Source organism: Salmo trutta, chromosome 10 (assembly GCF_901001165.1).
Source record: "Salmo trutta chromosome 10, fSalTru1.1, whole genome shotgun sequence".
NCBI lineage: Eukaryota > Metazoa > Chordata > Actinopteri > Salmoniformes > Salmonidae > Salmo > Salmo trutta.
Genome location: NC_042966.1, coordinates 8,987,913 through 9,006,932, shown reverse-complemented (window position 1 = coordinate 9,006,932; position 19,020 = coordinate 8,987,913). Strand labels below are relative to the sequence as shown.

General features: G+C 45.6%; 1 protein-coding gene and 1 pseudogene across 2 annotated transcripts in view; one reads left to right on the top strand and one right to left on the bottom strand.

Annotated features, from left to right (window-relative positions):
* Positions 1-19,020, bottom strand: part of LOC115201054 (thyroid hormone receptor alpha-like) — a 205,932-nt gene that overhangs the window by 130,971 nt on the left and 55,941 nt on the right. The gene's annotated exons all lie outside the window — the stretch shown is intronic.
* LOC115201798 (uncharacterized) lies at positions 11,268-11,317 on the top strand (annotated as a pseudogene).

Sequence of the window (19,020 nt, the reverse complement as noted above, 5' to 3'; positions counted from 1 at the left end):
ATTATCCAGGAGAAAAAAACATTCCCATAGCAAAATAATGGATTTTAGCCTATTCATTGATTCAAATACCAGTCGATGTAGCGTGAGAGCTGCCGATACAGCTCAAACAGCTGTTTGTTGCTGCTGGAGTGAAACGTGCTTTAATAAGCCCAATCATTGCACAACAGTTATAAAGGAAATCGTGTGTAAAAAAATAAACAATGGCCACAATTATAAAGAGCTTCTATTTTTATTTCTCAGCTGGTAATTGGTCCCATGTGGCTCAATTGGTAGAGCATGGGGTTTGCAACACCAGAGTTGTGGGTTCGATTCCCACAGGGGACCAGTACGGAGAAAACATTTATGAAATGTATGCATTCACTACTGTAAGTCGCTCTGGATAAGAGCGTCTGCTAAAAATGTAGTAAATGTATTTGAAGCACGCTTTCCATTTGCCATTCAAGTGCATAGGCAACAAGGCAGGCTTGAGCAAGACACACCAGTTTGCAATGAGCTGGAGGCAGTATGCGTTTTGTAACCATTTACTTAATTGTTTGAAACCAGAACGTTTTACTACATATTATGAGGCATGTCTTACCTTGCTTCAAAGTAGCCAAGGCAAAATCCAACCAAACGTGCAGGCAATTATTTTATAAAGACTTCCATATGCCATTGAAACAGTAGCCTTTTTCTCTCATGTTCTATTGGTTTTCAAATCAACTTTCATTCATTGTCCAGTAGCCAAAGGCACAACCCTTGTCATATTAGCAACCCATGTGTCACGTCCTGACCATAGTAAGATGTTATTTTCTATGGTAGAGTAGGTCAGGGCGTGACGGGGGTGTTTTGTGTTTTTCTATGTTTTGTAGTTCTATGTTTAGGTTCTAGTTTTCTATTTCTATGTTGTTGTTTTTTGGGATGATCTCCAATTACAGGCAGCTGGTCCTCGTTGTCTCTAATTAGAGATCATACTTAAGCAGGGTTTTTTTTCCACCTGTGTTTGTGGGTAGTTGTCTTCTGTTTAGTTTTCTGTACCTGACAGAACTGTGCGCTTTCGTTTTCTCTTTGTCATTTTTTCTTTAGTGTTCTGAGTTATAATAAATATTCATCAAGAGCAATCAACACGCTGCGCTTTGGTCCCCTCTCTACGACAGCCGTTACACCATACTAGTTGCATCTTTAGATCTCCCCCGTTTCTAAATTTCTAACTGATATTTTCATCTCTCACAATGGTGTTTTCCCACTAATTGCATTATGGAATGGACATTTGCAAGTAGCCTACTGCCTTGTGCGCATTGCTGCACTTATAAAGTGAGGAAATAATAGTTTATCAACATTTTATGCTAAACGTTCTGATCTGTTGCATGAGCCTCATTGCTTTTTAATGTTTTTTGGGATGTAGTCTAGGCCTATGGGTTTTATGAATTTGGGATCTATCGTCCCACAACTGTCCCAGAGTCTGTTTGGAATAAGATATTTATTTCTCGCACAGAACTACAAGCTGACCAATAGAATAGGTACACTTTTCTACTATGGGGGACTGTAGATTGACATACTACACTTTATATGAATGGGGATATTAGCAGAATCATTTTTAATACGACAACAATTACAGGGTAGCCTACTGTGCTGACACTGACAAACAGATCAATACAAACAACGTTGTCTGATACATATATTATGAAAAGGGGAGACACAAATACAATATGATGTCCATCTAACCTGGAGGAGGAAATTATTGTCCAAAAAACAAACAAAAGTGGCACTGACCCAATGATAAAGACAGTGAATATGCACACTCACTGGGAATTTGATTTGATAGGGCCGATGTTCTCCGCTGGTACCAATAAGATTGCTCAATTAAGTAGAGATTTTTTATAACTAAAAAGACAGATTGGAGTCTCTTCATTGTCTTTTCTTTACAGCAATAACCATTTGTTTTCTAAATTGTTTTTCCCGCGATTGTATTTTTAAATATTGCGATATGCCTGGCTGGGTCTCTCTGCTTTTCAATGACAGTCGCAACTTAACAATCATCTATTTGGTATAGTATTTGCCACGCGCTCTGCCCAAATTGCGAGCTCTTCCGAAAGCAGGTTACCAAATGATCATCAGTGGCCGAATCACGCTTTCTGGTTTAGTAGCCTCTTTTGAAGGATTTATTTCTGTATAGACCGGAGTAAGCTAATTAGGCTATATCATTTTAGCAACTTAATTCAATAGCTTAGCTTAGCTTCCCCTAGCCTTATGGACATCTTCAAATTGCTCATCGGAATTCGGCAAGAATGACGCACGCCACTTGCGTTCTGAGTTGCATGTTCTGTTAAGATGAAGTACCATAAACTAAATGTGATGTCTGTCATCTCTGTCCTTCTGAGAACCGTGGGTGGACGCCCTAATCAGGTTACGCAACCGCTGCATAAATTCGAATGCTGCCGGTCAAGTGTCAGGCGCCGCGTTAACAGAAACCCTGCCCTGTAGACACAGACGTTCTGTTCTTCATAGTTAGGGTGAGGGCCTGTCGCTGCTGCTGCTGAGATATATTCTCTGTGTTCATTATATTAAAGGCCGCATGGCAAAATTAGCTGACGTGCTTGATGATTAATGCTCCCATTAAGATGACATGTAATAATAGTATCATTTCCTTCCAGAAACATGGGAGAAAAGACATGGACACACCCTTATTTGTCTTAGCTCAGCTCCAATCCCGCTGCTAGCCACCCTGTGTGTGTGTGTGTGTGTGTGTGTGTGTGTGTGTGTGTGTGTGTGTGTGTGTGTGTGTGTGTGTGTGTGTGTGTGTGTGTGTGTGTGTGTGTGTGTGTGTGTGTGCGTGCGCTGTGTAAGCGCATCTGTGAGCGCGTGTGTACGTTTATCTGCTAATCTGAGCGTATGTGTGTATGTTTGTGTGTAATGTACACGATTTACTTACCATGACATGGTACTGCAGTACATTGCCAGGCCCTGGGGTAATGTGTCTCTCTTTGGCAGGCCTGTCTGCCTGCCAGGCTGTTTGTTTCTCTGGCCCAGACCCAGTCCACTAGAAGGGGGAACGGCCGCTGCCTATGTGCTCTAATGTTTAAAGGCATTGTCCTTGTGGAGAGGCGACACCAATGGATCTCTACCATGAACAGAGGGGGCTTTATCGGTTAAAGTCACAAGCCTGCCTTTGTCTTTCAGATCGTTGGTGGGGTTATGGCCTCCTTTAGCCTTTAGCATGTGTGATAGGGAGAAGGAGTTGAGGGATGGAGGGAGTAGGGGGCGTTGAAAGAGAGCCAACATTCGGAGCGTTGGTAGCAGGCAGGGCCATGAGACTGAAAGATTGTCTGTTTACAGACCCCCCCAGAGCCAATAACATCTCATGTATGAGGAGTTCAAGGCTAATCCAGTTCGAGGGCTAAAAAAACACACTAGGTTAATGACAGCTCTCGACAAATAGGGTACATCATAAACAAAAGCTGAGGTGGCTAAAGGGTAACCGGTGATCCCTAAAAGGTAAAGGTCACCTAGGTATTCCTAGAAGCCACAAAACTGCTCGCTACAATTACAATAAATATTTGCTAAGATGGCTAAGGCTACAGTACAGAGCTAGGCCTAGCATAGGTTAACCTAGCCTAGCCCCCTGTCTTTCTCCATGTTTTAATAGATGTTTCGCCGGAAGGCTCGGCTGAAGGGAGTCAGACTTATGACAACAAGAGTACACAGGCTTACACTGCCTTCACAAGACCTGATTACTTCTACCTTTCTGCTCACCGGGCAGCAGCTAATAAATCATAACGGGATAGAGCTACAGTACAGTGGAATACTGCACCTGGCCTGTCCACACGTGAACCTGCCGTTGAGCAGCCATTGGTTCTAAAAAATAAGCTGTTACTGCACCCAGTGACTGACTGGAAAGGCAATGCTGTTCCAAACATGTAAAAGCCCAGTAATAAACTATAGCACGGTGAGAGCCGGAGCCTAATCATCTAAGAGGGATGTTATTAAATGAATGGGGTTTTGACTGAATCAGGTGTTGTTTTGGGAATTGGGAAATATGTACTAACTGCCTTCTTGGCAATGGGCAGGTGTGCATTGTTAAAAGATCGGTTTACCACCAATGCATTTCAAACAAGCCGTCTGTGTCTAATGAAAGCAGAACAAAAAGAAAACATTTACTAGAGATAACAATGATGTAGATATGCAGGTACACTGGCATGGAGATTGATTGAGATAGATATTCAACTGGAGAAGCAGCGGCTGAGTGAATCATTTCTCCACTGTCTGTACTGGTCAGTCCTGGCGAAGGCACGGTAGCCAAAATTCCCCAGCTGATCTCGCCTAAGTTCATCATTAAGTCAAGCTAATTTCTCTTCCCTCCCTTCCTCTTTCCCTCCACACCGGATAACCACAACAACAATCAAGTAGTGCTGGCAGGGGAACAAGCATGCGGATGACGGCACAGCGTTCACATTGGCAGTCTCCCCAAACCATGGTTCCCTTAGTAACTGTCCCAAAACAAGGCATGGAGTGGGTTAGGGGAGGGAGGGGGAGGTGGGAGTGGGGGGGGGGGGGCAGGGGGCGAGTACCTCCCACCGTTATATAGCTGTGCTGTGTGGGATAATGGATCCTGTGACAGGTTCTGTTAAACTCCCGCTGCTGGCAGCCCGCCAATGTAGCCGATCGTGCAGACCAAACATGCGCAAGGAGGGAGCCACTCCGCACAGGCAGAGTGTCTCTTTACAGTCACCCCCATGTGAATGCAGAGCCGCAAGAGCCAAGATGGTCCCTGACACTCAGGCCTGCAGCCATAGACTGTACATTATTGATGGTGAAACACATGAGCTACAGTGTAGCAGGAGATCGGGTGTCTCCAACAGCAGAACAATCTGTGAGTCGGGTATTTAGGAGGCACTCCTTGGGGAGTAATTGTAAGTGGCACTTTGAATCGGAGAGGTGGCATGTATACGAGAGCGGCGACGAAATCAGTGATAAAGTGGTTACATTTTCCGTTGACCTCTCGATGATACCTTCTCGATGATGCCTTCTCGATGATGCCTGCTTTGTCCCGGTGTAATGCATGGCCTGATGAGTCGTGTCAAGTTATTAGCCTAACAGGAATGTCCTACTGTAAAAACAAAACAGTGATAAGTTTAGGCCAAACTGATATGAGACACTAGCAGTTTAAAACAGGCCTAGTTTCTTGGCTGGAAGACATTTCATAATCATCCATTTGTCAACAGACGCAGTAACGCGCGTTAAGATATGTTTTGCTTTTACACAATAAGACTTTATGACCCAGAGCATTAGGTAGAGATGGCAAGGTGGACATCCCGAAGACATATGTTATCCCAAAAAGCAGGTCCAAAAGGACACACAATAAATAGTAGCTGTGAGACATAAAAACACCCACGTGGTATGACCATCTGATGCAATACCATCCAAGGCAGTGTAATATAATGATATCATTTACATTCCATTGCCAGGTCCTCTTTTGACCTCACCCTTTCCCGTCCCCTCCCACTCACAAGGCAGGCAATGCACTTGACCTCAACTTTACTAGATGGTGTTCGCCTACTAATCTCAGTGCAACCCCCCTTCAGGCCTCGGATCACTACTTTGTTTCATTTTCTCTCTCCCACTCCTCCAACCCTACCCATTCAGCCTCTACCCAGATGGTTATGCGCCGTCGCAATCGTCGCTCTCGCTCGCCCACTACTCCATCTTCTTCTATCCTATCATCTCTCCCTTCTGGAAAATCCTTCTACCAAGCTGTCTCCTTTTTTTTTGGCCTCTTCGACCCTACTCTCCACCCTTTCTGCATCCTATGACTCTCGCTGTCCCCTTTTCTTCCGGCTGACTCCCCCCCCCCCTCAGTGACTGAGTGACTCACTGAGAGCTCCCTGAACGGGGGGCTGTGGGCAGCTGTGCAAAAATGGAAGAAAACAAAACTTCCAGACCTATCATCCTTTCAATCCCTCCTCTTTACCTTTCTATTCCTCTGTATCCGCTGCCACAGCCACTTTCTATCACTCTAAATTGAACATTTCTGCCTCTAACCCTAGAAAACTCTTTGCCACTGTCACGTTTTATAATGATAGGAGATCATTTTTTTCCCCCCTAACCAAAATAGAGTACGCCATGAAAATGACAGGGACGAAGCCCAAAACAAACACGTGTATATATATATATATATATAAATAAATAAATAACACAGGGAGGGATGTAACCCAGACAAAACAGCGAGGAGTAAACCTCTAATAAATACACAGGACGAGACAAGTAATAACAAGTGCACACTAACACGGTATGTAAACCGTAATACAATGTACAGTAAGCGTAGCACGGAAGCCGATACAACAGAGCACAGGTACTCACAAGACCAACGGACATGGAACAATAATCGATAAGGACAATGGGGAACAGAGGGAAAAATTATACACATACTAATCAGGGGGAATAGGAAACAGGTGTGCGTAATGAGACAAGACAGTCCGGGGTTGGCGGTTATGATCCAGTTCAGTGACGCCTAGAAGGCCGGTGACGTAGACCTCCGGAGATAGTGAACGGAATGAGCAGCAGTACCGGGGGGATCCTTGACAACTACCTTCTCCTCCCTCTTTTAAACCTTCATTTCCTTTCTCTCCCTCCTCCCTCTCTGCTGACGACTTTGTCAACCACTTTGAAAATAAGGTTGACAGCCGCTCCTCATTCCCTCAGCCTATTGAGTCCACTGGTCCCACTCACACAGAACTACCCTACGCCTTGACCTCTTTCCCCCCTCTCCCTCCAGAATAAATCCTCTGACTAGTGGTGTCTGGCCACCCAACAACCTGCTCCCTCTACCCCATCCCTCCTCCCTTCTCCAGGAAATCTCTGGAGACCCTCTCTTATTCCTCACTTCCCTCATCAACTCATCCCTGACCACTGGCTGCGTCCCCTCTGACTTCAAAATGGCCAAAGTTGCTCCCCTCCTCAAGGAACCAACACTCTGACGTCCAAAACTACAAACCGGTGTCCCTTCTTTTTTTTCAACACTTGCGCATGTTGTCTCTGACCAACTCTCTCATTATCTCTCTCAGAATGATCTTCTTGACCCTAACCAGATGGGTCACTTAACCGAAACCACTCTCCTCTGTGTCTCAGAGGCTCTGTGCTCTGGCAAAGCTGACTCTCTCCTCGGTTCTCCTCCTCCTAGATCTATCCGCTGCCTTTGACACCGTGAATCATCAGATCCTCCTCTCCACCCTCTCAGGGCTGGGCGTCTCAGGCTCTGCACACTCTTGGATTGCATCCTACCTGGCAGGCCGCTCCTTCCAGATGGCGTGGAGAGGATCTGTGTCTGCACTACATGCCGTCACTACTGGTGTCCCCCAGGGCTCGGTTCTAGGCCCTCTCCTCTTCTCTCTATATGTCAAGTCACTTGGCTCCATCATATCCTCTCATGGTCTCTCCTATCACTGCTATGCGGATGACACTCAACTACTTCTCTCCTTCCCCCCTTCTGACACCCAGGTGGTGACACGCATCTCTGAGTGCCTTGCAGATATCTCAACATGGATGTCAGCACACTCCACAGCACACGCCACTGGCTTCCAGTCGAAGCTCGCATCTACTACAAGACCATAGTACAGTTGTGGCCAAAAGTTTTGAGAATGACACAAATATTAATTTTCACAAAGTCTGCTCCCTCAGTTTCTATGATGGCAATTTGCATATACTCCAGAATGTTATAAAGTGTGATCAGATGAATTGCAATTAATTGCAAAGTCCCTCTTTGCCATGCAAATGAACTGAATCCCCCAAAAACATTTCCACTGCATTTCAGCCCTGCCACAAAAGGACCAGCTGACATCATGTCAGTGATTCTCTCGTTAACACAGGTGTGAGTGTTGACGAAGACAAGTCTGGAGATGACTCTGTCATGCTGATTGAGTTCGAATAACAGACTGGAAGCTTCAAAAGGAGGGTGGTGCTTGGAATCATTGTTCTTCCTCTGTCAACCATGGTTACCTGGACGGAAACACATGCCGTCATCATTGCTTTGCATAAAAAGGGCTTCACAGGCAAGGATATTGCTGCCAGTAAGATTGCACCTAAATCAACCATTTATCGGATCATCAAGAACTTCAAGGAGAGCGGTTCAATTATTGTGAAGAAGGCTTCAAGGCACCCAAGAAAGTCATTTTCTCTGATGAATCCCCTTTCCCATTGTTTGGGGCATCCGGAAAATAGCTTGTCCGGAGAAGACAAGGTGAGCGCTACCATCAGTCCTGTGTCATGCCAACAGTAAAGCATCCTGAGACCATTCATGTGTGGGGTTGCTTCTCAGCCAAGGGAGTGGGCTCACTCACAATTTTGCCTAAAAACACAGCCATGAATAAAGAATGGTACCAACACATCCTCCGAGAGCAACTTCTCCCAACCATCCAGGAACAGTTTGGTGACGAACAATGCATTTTCCAGCATGATGGAGCACCTTGCCATAAGGCATAAGTAATAACTAAGTGGCTCGGGGAACAAAACATCGATATTTTGGGTCCATGGCCAGGAAACTCCCCAGACCTTAATCCCATTGAGAACTTGTGGTCAATCCTCAAGAGGCGGGTGGACAAACAAAACCCCACAAATTCTGACAAACTCCAAGCATTGATTATGCAAGAATGGGCTGCCATCAGTCAGGATGTGGCCCAGAAGTTAATTGACAGCATGCCAGGGCGGATTGCAGAGGTCTTGAAAAAGAAGGGTCAACACTGCAAATATTGACTCTTTGCATCAACTTCATGTAATTGTTAACAAAATCTTTTGACACTTATGAAATGCTTGTAATTATACTTCAGTATTCCATTGTAATATCTGACAAAAAATATCTAAATACACTGAAGCAGCAAACTGTGAAAATTAATATTTGTGTCATTCTCAAAACCTTTGGCCACGACTGTACTTGCCTAAGGAGCAGCAAGAGGAGGCACCCCTCCCTACATTCAGGTTATGCTCAAACCCTACACCCCAACCCAAGTACTCCGTTCTGCCACCTCTGGTTTCTTGGCCCTTCCACCCCTACAGGAGGGTAGCTCAACCCAGTCAAATCTCTTCTCTGTCCTGGCATCCCAATAGTGGAACCATCTTGCCCCTGATGCTAGGACAGCAGAGTCCCTGCCCGTCTTCTAAAAACATCTGAAACCCTACCTCTTCAAAGATTATCTAAAATAACCCCATAGCAATCCCCCTCCCCTGCACCCCCTCCTCACTACTAACTAACCCACCCACTAGCACTGAGTTTGCTGATTGGAACTATGACTGAGATATGTGGTTGTCCCACCTAGCTATCTTAAGATGAATGCACTCACTAAGTTGCTCTGGATAAGAGCGTCTGCTAAATGACTCAAATGTAAAATTTGAAATGCTACAGTTTACTATAGAAATCTACAGTACTTAATATAGAATTCTGTTGTATACTGCAGAATTCTATACTACACACTGTAGTGTCCTTTGATCATGTGTTGTACTTAGTATATATATTGTTAGTATACTGTAGAATACTATAGTAAATACTACAGTATTTTCCAGCAAAAAACACTGTAGTAAATACTACCGAAATGTCTGCAAAAACACTATTTTTTAAACTATAGTAAATACTACAGTATTTAATTTGCATTTATCCTGCCCATTCCCCTCTCCCATATCCCAATTTGTGGCACCCGTAACTGAGAAACCAACATGCCAAGTATAGACCATTTATTGTGTTTGCTCCAGGTTTTATAAAAGAGCAGAAGCTCCAAACTGTCTGTTCAGATTCGAGTCCTACCTACCTACAGGTTATGGAAAATGTGGTCTTTTAGTATTTAGGTTTCCTCAAGGAGACCCCCCCCCGCTCCCCCTTCTATGTCAAAGATAATAAAACAAAAACACTTTAGTAAATACAGTAAATACTACCGTATAATACAAGCCGCAAAAACACTACAGTAATGACTATAGTATATACTACTCTTTTTCTTTTACTACAGTATTTATACTAAAGTAAACTGTAAATACTACAGTATTCTACAGTATACTACAGTGAATACTATAGTATTCCTACCATAGTACACACCATATAATATTTTTCATGTGGGAGACCTCATGCTCCAATACCTTTATCCCCAATTTCGTGGTATCCAATTGGTAGTTACAGTCTTGTCTCATCGCTGCAACTCCCATACAGACTCGGGAGAGGCAAAGGTCGAGAGCCATGCGTCCTCCATAAACACAACCCAAACAAGCCGCACTGCTTCTTGACAAAATGCCCACTTAACCCGGAAGCCAGCCGCACCAATGTGTCGGCGGAAACACCGTACACCTGGCGACCATGTCAGCGTGCAGTGCGCCCGGCCAGCCACAGGTGTCACTAGTGCGCGATGGGACAAGGACATCCCTGCCGGCCAAACCCTCCACTAACTCGGACGACGCAGGGCCATGGGTCTCCTGGTTGCGGCCGGCTGTGTCAGAGCCTGGACTCGAACCCAGAATCTCTAGTGGCACAGCTAGCAACTGCGATGCCAGTGCCTTGGACCACTTTCATGCTCCAATACCATCTTCCCAACAGTAAGGGAGCGGACAGCTCGTGGCTGGGGTGTGTGGGGTCCTTGTTGATGCTGCGAGACTTCCTCAGGAACCAATTCAAGTAGATGTCCTGGATGGGTGGGAACACGGCCCCAGTGATGTACTGGGCCATCTGGAGGGCCTTGCTCTCGATTGATCAGCGGTAGTATTTGGAAAGGACCCGGTCTGGCAGAGGGTGCCAGCGGAACGTCTGTCCTCAACAGGATTTATCAGGCCTACAACCATGCTGTCATCAGCAAACTTTATGATGGAGTTGGTGTCATGCATGGAGCCCAAAATTGTTCCCCCAAGCCATGCAGTCGTGGGTGAACGGAACACACCTCTTGAGGGCACCTGTGTTAAGAGTCAGTATGGAGGAGGGGTTGTTGACAATCCCTCCCAGCCTGTGGTCTGCCTGTCAGAAAGTCCAGGATCAAGTGGCAGAGGGTAGTGTCCAGACCCAGGGCTCTGACCTTGATGATGAGCTCGGAGGGAACAATAGTGTTGAATGCTGAACTGTAGTCAATGAACAGCACTTACATACACTCTTAAGAAAAAGGATTCCAAAAGGGTTCTTCAGCTGTCCCCTTAAGAGAACCATTTTTGTTTCTAGGCACAACTCATTTTGGGCTCCGCATAGATCCCTCTGTGGAAAGGGTTTTACCTGGAACCAAAAATGATTCTCCTACTGTCTGCTCAGAATCCAGTCCTACCTACCTACGGGTTATGGAAAATGTACTCTTTTAGTATTTCTCCAGTAGGTTTCCTCAAGGAGACCCCCCCCACCACCCCCCTTCTAAGTCAAAGGTAATAAAACTAAAAGTGTAGTAAATACTACAGTAAATACTACTGTATACTACAGTCTACAAAAACACTACAGCAATGACTACTCTTTTTCTTTTACTACAGTATTTATACTAAAGTAAACTGTAAAAACTCATTCAAAATAACAAATTAGTGGAGAGACAGAGAGATAGATAGAGAGAGATAGTGAGAGACAAAGAGGAAAGGGTCGGACGGAAGGGTCATGCGGCGGTAGAGGATAGAAATAGAAGCAGACAGGTCAGGGGGAAGAGGAGGAGGAGTGTGATCCTCTGTTCAACAAAAGCATTGCTCCACAGACAACGTCTGTATAACACATTTTCCCACTCTGATTTGTCTTTTTTCTCCCTCTCTCTCTCATCTCCAGTGCAATAGAGAGCAGGATGCAGAGACAAGACCAGAGGCAGGGCAGCTAGAGAGGGGAGTGGAACAGAGAGGGGTACTGTACTACAGGAAGCCTCCACACAAACAGATGCTCACACACCAACAATCCCCAGCCCCAGCCCACCCCATGAATGTCAACCCTTCCGCAGAAAAGACACACACACACACACACTCACACACAGGACACCGGACACGGATGAGCTCACCAGTGCGCCAATAGAAAGAATAGTATAGGATGACTCATAGGGAGGTGGGGGTTCGATCAAAAGTGGCCACTTGGAAATCGATGGAGGGTAAGAAAGACAGCCTTCGCTGCTGCCATTATGCTCCTGAAGTTGGTAATGGGCTACACCAGCGGTCGGCAACCTTTTCCATTTGGAGTGCCAAGTTATCCTACCACTTCTTCTGATCTGTGTGCCAGTTATGATTTTCACATGCACGTTTTCATGGAACATTTTCATTTCTAAATAAGTCTTCGTATCTCAAAATCAATGTCGTGCTTAATCAAAATTCTAAATGACGAACGATACAAAATCTAAAAGTAAATTATATTGCCATTGCCAATATGTAAAAATAGCCTACGTCAAGCCAACAAATAAAAACAGACACAGCTGTAGGCTATTTTGCGCAAGGGATAAGAAGTAAACAGGAGGGCCTATTTTATGACATTTTTTCCCTCTTTCATGCTGACTGATAAGCGAAAGGGAGAGTGCTGTAAAGATTTTTCCAATAGGCTACGTCGAGGAACTATTGTCATTCTCAATGGATGTAAAAAACAGACTTTGTTTACTTGCTGTTTGAGGCAAAGGGAAAAAAATGACTTTGAGAAGCTCCACAGTGATTTTCACTTCAGACAATCAGAAATAGTATCAGATTCCCAGAGGGGCACAGTTATAGGCAGGCCTACATTTGCGCGCAGGCCAGGTAGACTAATCCTATTTCTATATGCGTAATCAGGTGCGTGTCCTTGAGATTTACAGGAGCGCTCCAAACAAAACACAATTAATTAATTGTTTTTTTTTTAAAACTTGGAAATGGAATAAAATAAACCCAAACTTTTTTCTCACAAGTGTAGCTTAGGTTGTGCGCTCTGCAAACAACGTGTCCACTCCTGCAATGACAACTGTAAGACTGGAATAATAATATATTGAATGCATTAACAGAAAATGACCATAACCAAACAAACATTGTAGATTAGAAATGATGGGAATTAATGGTAATTGTACTACTGGGTGATAGTGGTGGTGTGCCCCCCCCCCCTGGTGTCTTGTGTGCCCTATTTTATGGGGACATATTTGCCACTGCTCGACAAAATAAAATCTTGGTCGACCGACAGCCTATCGACCAAACAATCAACCAGTCAACTAAACGGGGTCAGACCTAGCGCGCGCACACACACACACACACACACACACACACACACACACACATACACAAAAGCCCTCAAAATGCATGCGAACCTCCTCATTGGGACCTGTAGTATATATAACCACTGTGTAAACAGATAATAATGAATCCATTAGGGCTTTGTCAATTGACATGTACAGTATAATGACAGCTGATTTTAAAGGGCTAAGCAAGGTCTGCTGGTCCTAAGTGCCATTAAGCAAGGTCTCTTTAATTCAAAAGAACAAATTAGTGGTAGCAGAGAGAGAGAGAGAGAGAGAGAGAGAGAGAGAGAGAGAGGAAATCAGACGGAAGGGTCATGTGGAGGTAGAGGATAAAAATAGAAGCAGACAGGCCAGGGGGAAGAGGAGGAGGAGGAGTGTGATCCTCTGTTCAACAAAAGCATTGATCCACAGACAACATCTGTATAACACATTTTTCCACTCTGTCGTTTTTCTTCCTCTCTCTCGTCTCCAGTGGAAGACAGAGCAGGATGTAGGGACAAGGCCAGAGGCAGGGCAGTTAGAGAGGGGAGTGGAGAAGAGAGGGTTACTGTACTAGAGGAAGCCTCCAAATCACACACACACGCAGACGCACATACCAACATTCCCCAGCCCACCCCATAAATGTAAACCCTTCCGCAGAAAAGACACACACACACACACACACACACACACACACACAGGTGAGCTCACCAGTACACCACTAGAAAGAATAGTAGAGGATGACTCATAGGGAGGTGGGGGTTCGGGGAGGGGGACAGATCTAAAGTGGTCACTAGGAAATCGATGGCGGGAAGAAAGACAGAAAGACCGATAAACACAGAGGGGGGTCATAAAGAGAGAAAAGCAGTGGTAAGGAGGGAAGGAGGGAAAAGGCCTCAGAACAGGTTGTCTGGTCAGCCCCCCCCCCCCCCCCCCGACAGACCGACATCTGAACGTGCGCACGCACAGAAACACAAGTATCTGCATACTCATACACGCACACTTACACAAACAATCTTTCTCACAAACACACTCTTCCCCATGCAGGTTGGCATGTGGGGTGACAGCCGCAGAGCAGAGGGGCCCGGGGTGCTCTGCAGGCTCCGGTTGATTTAAGATCATTGAGGGGAGCACAGTGAGCAGGACAGCGAACCAAAAAGCTCTTCTGAGGCTTCAGCGAAAATAATGTGGAGTGGAAAGCAGTAAAACAACGACAATTTGATACTGTGAACCATCAGATCCTCCTCTCCACCCTCTCCGAGCTGGGCATCTCCGGCGCGGCCCACGCTTGGATTGCGTCCTACCTGACAGGTCGCTCCTACCAGGTGGCGTGGCGAGAATCTGTCTCCGCACCACGTGCTCTCACCACTGGTGTCCCCCTGGGCTCTGTTCTAGGCCCTCTCCTATTCTCGCTATACACCAAGTCACTTGGCTCTGTCATATCCTCACACGGTCTCTCCTATCATTGCTATGCAGACGACACACAATTAATCTTCTCCTTTCCCCCTTCTGACAACCAGGTGGCGAATCGCATCTCTGCATGTCTGGCAGACATATCAGTGTGGATGACGGATCACCACCTCAAGCTGAACCTCGGCAAGACGGAGCTGCTCTTCCTCCCGGGGAAGGACTGCCCGTTCCATGATCTCGCCATCACGGTTGACAACTCCCTTGTGTCCTCCTCCCAGAGTGCTAAGAACCTTGGCGTGATCCTGGACAACACCCTGTCGTTCTCCACTAACATCAAGGCGGTGACCCGATCCTGTAGGTTCATGCTCTACAACATTCGCAGAGTACGACCCTGCCTCACACAGGAAGCGGCGCAGGTCCTAATCCAGGCACTTGTCATCTCCCGTCTGGATTACTGCAACTCGCTGTTGGCTGGGCTCCCTGCCTGTGCCATCAAAACCCTACAACTCATCCAGAACGCCGCAGCCCGTCTGGTGTTCAACCTTCCCAAGTTCTCTCACGTCACCCCGCTCCTCCGCTCTCTCCACTGGCTTCCAGTTGAAGCTCGCATCCGCTACAAGACCATGGTGCTTGCCTACGGAGCTGTGAGGGGAACGGCACCTCCGTACCTTCAGGCTCTGATCAGGCCCTACACCCAAACAAGGGCACTGCGTTCATCCACCTCTGGCCTGCTCGCCTCCCTACCTCTGAGGAAGCACAGTTCCCGCTCAGCCCAGTCAAAACTGTTCGCCGCTCTGGCACCCCAATGGTGGAACAATCTCCCTCACGATGCCAGGACAGCGGAGTCAATCACCACCTTCCGGAGACACCTGAAACCCCACCTCTTTAAGGAATACCTGGGATAGGATAAAGTAATCCTTCTAACCCCCCCCCCCCCCGATAAAAGATTTAGATGTACTATTGTAAAGTGGTTGTTCTACTGGATATTATAGGTGAATGCACCAATTTGTAAGTCGCTCTGGATAAGAGCGTCTGCTAAATGACTTAAATGTAAATGTAAATTTCCCCCGGTCCTCACAAGGAAAAGGGCTATTTTAAGCTTAGGAGTTACATGTTGACCAAACCGGCTCAGTAAGTACGCGTCTGCGTGCGCCATCGTACGCGTGTTGATTTTGCCTATCCCCACCAGACGCGTTCATGACACGCAGGTTGAAATAGCAAAATCAACTGTGAACCAAATATATACATTTGGGGACAGGTCGAAACACACATGAAACATTCATGGACATTTAGCTAGCTTGCTGTTGCTAGCTAATTCGTCCTGGAAGATAAACATTGGGTTGTTATTTTAGCTGGATCTTAGTAGAAGATCGCTGGCGAGCAGTTTGGATGAAATCATTGAATAACGTGTACAGTGCATTCGGAAAGTATTCTGACCCCTTGACTTTTTCCTTGTCCCCGGCTGAAACACCTGTTCCAAAGAGAGATGGTGACTCATTCCCCACAGAGATCTGTTGTTATTGGGACTATTTACTATGCTGCTTAGACTGGGGATGTGGTTATTCAGTGTCAACAGTGCTCACATACAGTACTTGGACATCAGTGTCTTTGGCCAGAGCAGAGGGTCTGTTTCAAGGAACATGCTAAGATACGCTAACATTTGCTTTTTAGTTGGTATCAATAATTAGCCATGCAGGCTACATCACATCCGGCGGTGATTGGGAGTCCAATAGGACGGCGCAGCGTCGTCCGGGTTTGGCCTGGATAGGCCGTCATTGTAAATAAGAATTTGTTCTTAACTGACTTGCCTAGTTAAATAAAAGTCAAATAAAAAATGTATCTACACACAATACCCCATAATGACAAAGTAAAAATAGGTTTTTAGAAATGTATTAAAAATTTAAAACTGAAATATCACATTTACATAAGTTTTCAGACACTTTACTCAGTACTTTGTTCAATCACCTTGGCAGCGATTACAGCCTTGCGTGTTCTTGGGTATGACGCTACAAGCTTGGCACACCTGTATTTGGGGAGTTTCTCCCATTCTTCTCTGCGGATCCTCTCAAGTTCTGTCAGGTTGGACGGGGAGCGTCGCTATGCAGCTATTCTCAGGTCTTTCCAGAGATTTTCCTTCGGGTTCAAGTCCGGGCTCTGGCTGGGCCACTCAAGGACATTCAGAGACTTGTCCTGAAGCCACTCCTGCATTGTCTTGGCTGTGTGCTTAGGGTCGTTGTCCTGTTGGAAGGTGAACATTCACCCCAGTCTGAGGTCCTAAGTACTCTGGAGCAGGTTTTTATCAATGGTCTCTCTGCACTTTGCTCCGTTCATCTTTCCCTCACACCTGACTAGTCTCCCAGTCCCTGCCGCTGAAAAACATCCCCACAGCATGATGCTTCCACCACCATGCTTCACCGAAGGGATGGTGCCAGGTTTCCTACAGATGTGACACTTGGCATTCAGGCCAAAGAGTTCAATCTTGGTTTTATCAGACCAGAGAATCTGGTTTCTTATAGTCTGAGTCCTTTAGCTGCCTTTTGGCAAACACCAAGCGGGCTGTCATGTGCCTTTTACTGAGGAGTGGCTTCCGTCTGGCCACTCTACCATAAAGGCCTGATTGATGGAGTTCTTTAGAGATGGTTGTCCTTCTGGAAGGTCACTCTGAAGCTCTGTCAGAGTGACCATCGTGTTCTTGGTCACCTCCCGGACAAAGGCCTTTCACCCCTGATTGCTCAGTTTGGCTGGGCGACCAGCTCTAGGAAGAGTCTTGGTGGTTACAAACTTCTTCCATTTAAGAATGATAGAGGCCACTATGTTCTTGGGGACCTTCAATGCAGCAGATTGTTTTTGGTACCCTTCCCCAGATCTGTGCCTCGACATAATCCTGTCTTGGAGCTCTACGGACAATTCCTTCGACCTCACGGCGTGGTTTTTGCTCTGACATGCACTGTCAAGTGTGGGACCTTATATAGACAGGTGGTGCCTTTCCAAATCATGTCCAATCAATTGAATTTACCACAGGTGGACTCCAATCACGTTGTCGAAAAACATCTGAAGGATGATCAATGGAAACAGGATGCACCTGAGCTCAATATTGTGTCTCATACCAAAGGATCTGAATACTTATGTAAATAAGGTATTTCTGTTTTTATTTTTAATACATTTGCAAACATTTCTAAAAACCTGTTTTTGCTTTGTCATTATGGGCTATTGTGTGTAGATGTTAGGTTTAGCGTTCCACTTAGGGTTAGGGGTTAGGTTTAGGGGTTTGAGGATAGGGAAAATTGGATTTTAAACGGCAATCAATTGGTTGGTCCTCACAAGAATAGTAAAACAAAAGTGTGTGTGTGTGTGTGTGTATGTACTTCTGCAAGTCTCTACCCGTGTGCATAGTGTATGTCTTTGTATGAGTGTGTTTGAGTGTGTGTGTGTAACGTCTACCATGGAGAGCACAGTACATGACGTGACTGTTTGTGTGGAGGGGAGAATTCCACTCTGGCGCATGGGGAGTACAATACATTGAATAAGCCAAATGGAAAGGCCAACACAATATCTCAAGGCAAACGAGAGCCAGAGAGAGAGGAGAGGAAAAGAGAAAAAGTGAGAGAGCGAGAGAGCAGGGAAGGAAGGAAAAGTGAGTGAGAGGGAAAGAGAGTGAGTGAGGGGAGAGAGAAGAAAACAAGATCATAAAATGATACTACAGTGCAGTTAAAGGAGGCTGGATGTCAGCCAAGGGTCTGGCCCTTCCCAGCAGCAAACGTACAGGGGTGGAAAGAGCTACTCAAACTGGACTGGGAAATCAAGAAGTTACGAGGCCCACAGGCCCACTGAAAAGGAAGATGAGACTCAAAACCGAAGGGTGGATGAGATCAGATACAGAGGGATGAGAACCAATTCCACCCAGTTCAAATCAAATTACATGTTGTTTGTCACATGCGCTGAATACAACAGGTGGAGACCTTACCGCGAAATGCTTACTTACAAGCCCTTAACCAGCAAAGCAGAGGTTTTTTTAAGTAAGTAAGAAAAATTTGCTAAATAAAAGGCGAAATAGTAACACAATAACGAGGCTATATACAAGGGGTACCGGTACCGAGTACGGGTTAGTCAAGGTAGTTGAGGTAATACGTGCATGTAGGTAGGGGTAAAGTGACATACATAATATATACTTATATACATACATTCATAATAAACAGAGTGTAGCAGCAGCATATGTGAAGAATGTGTGAGTGTGTGTGTGCGTGAGACGTCAATATTCATATGTGTGTGCGTGTGTGTGTGTGCGTGAGACATCAATATTCATATATGTGTGTGTGTGTGTAAGAGTGTCAGTGAAGTACACTGCCGTTCAAAAGTATGTGGTCACTTAGAAATGTCCTTGATTTTGAAAGAAAAGCACATTTTTTTGTCCATTAAAATAAAATGATAAACTTGGATTAGCTAACACAACGTGCCATTGGAACACAGGGGTGATGGTTGCTGATAATGGGCCTCTGTA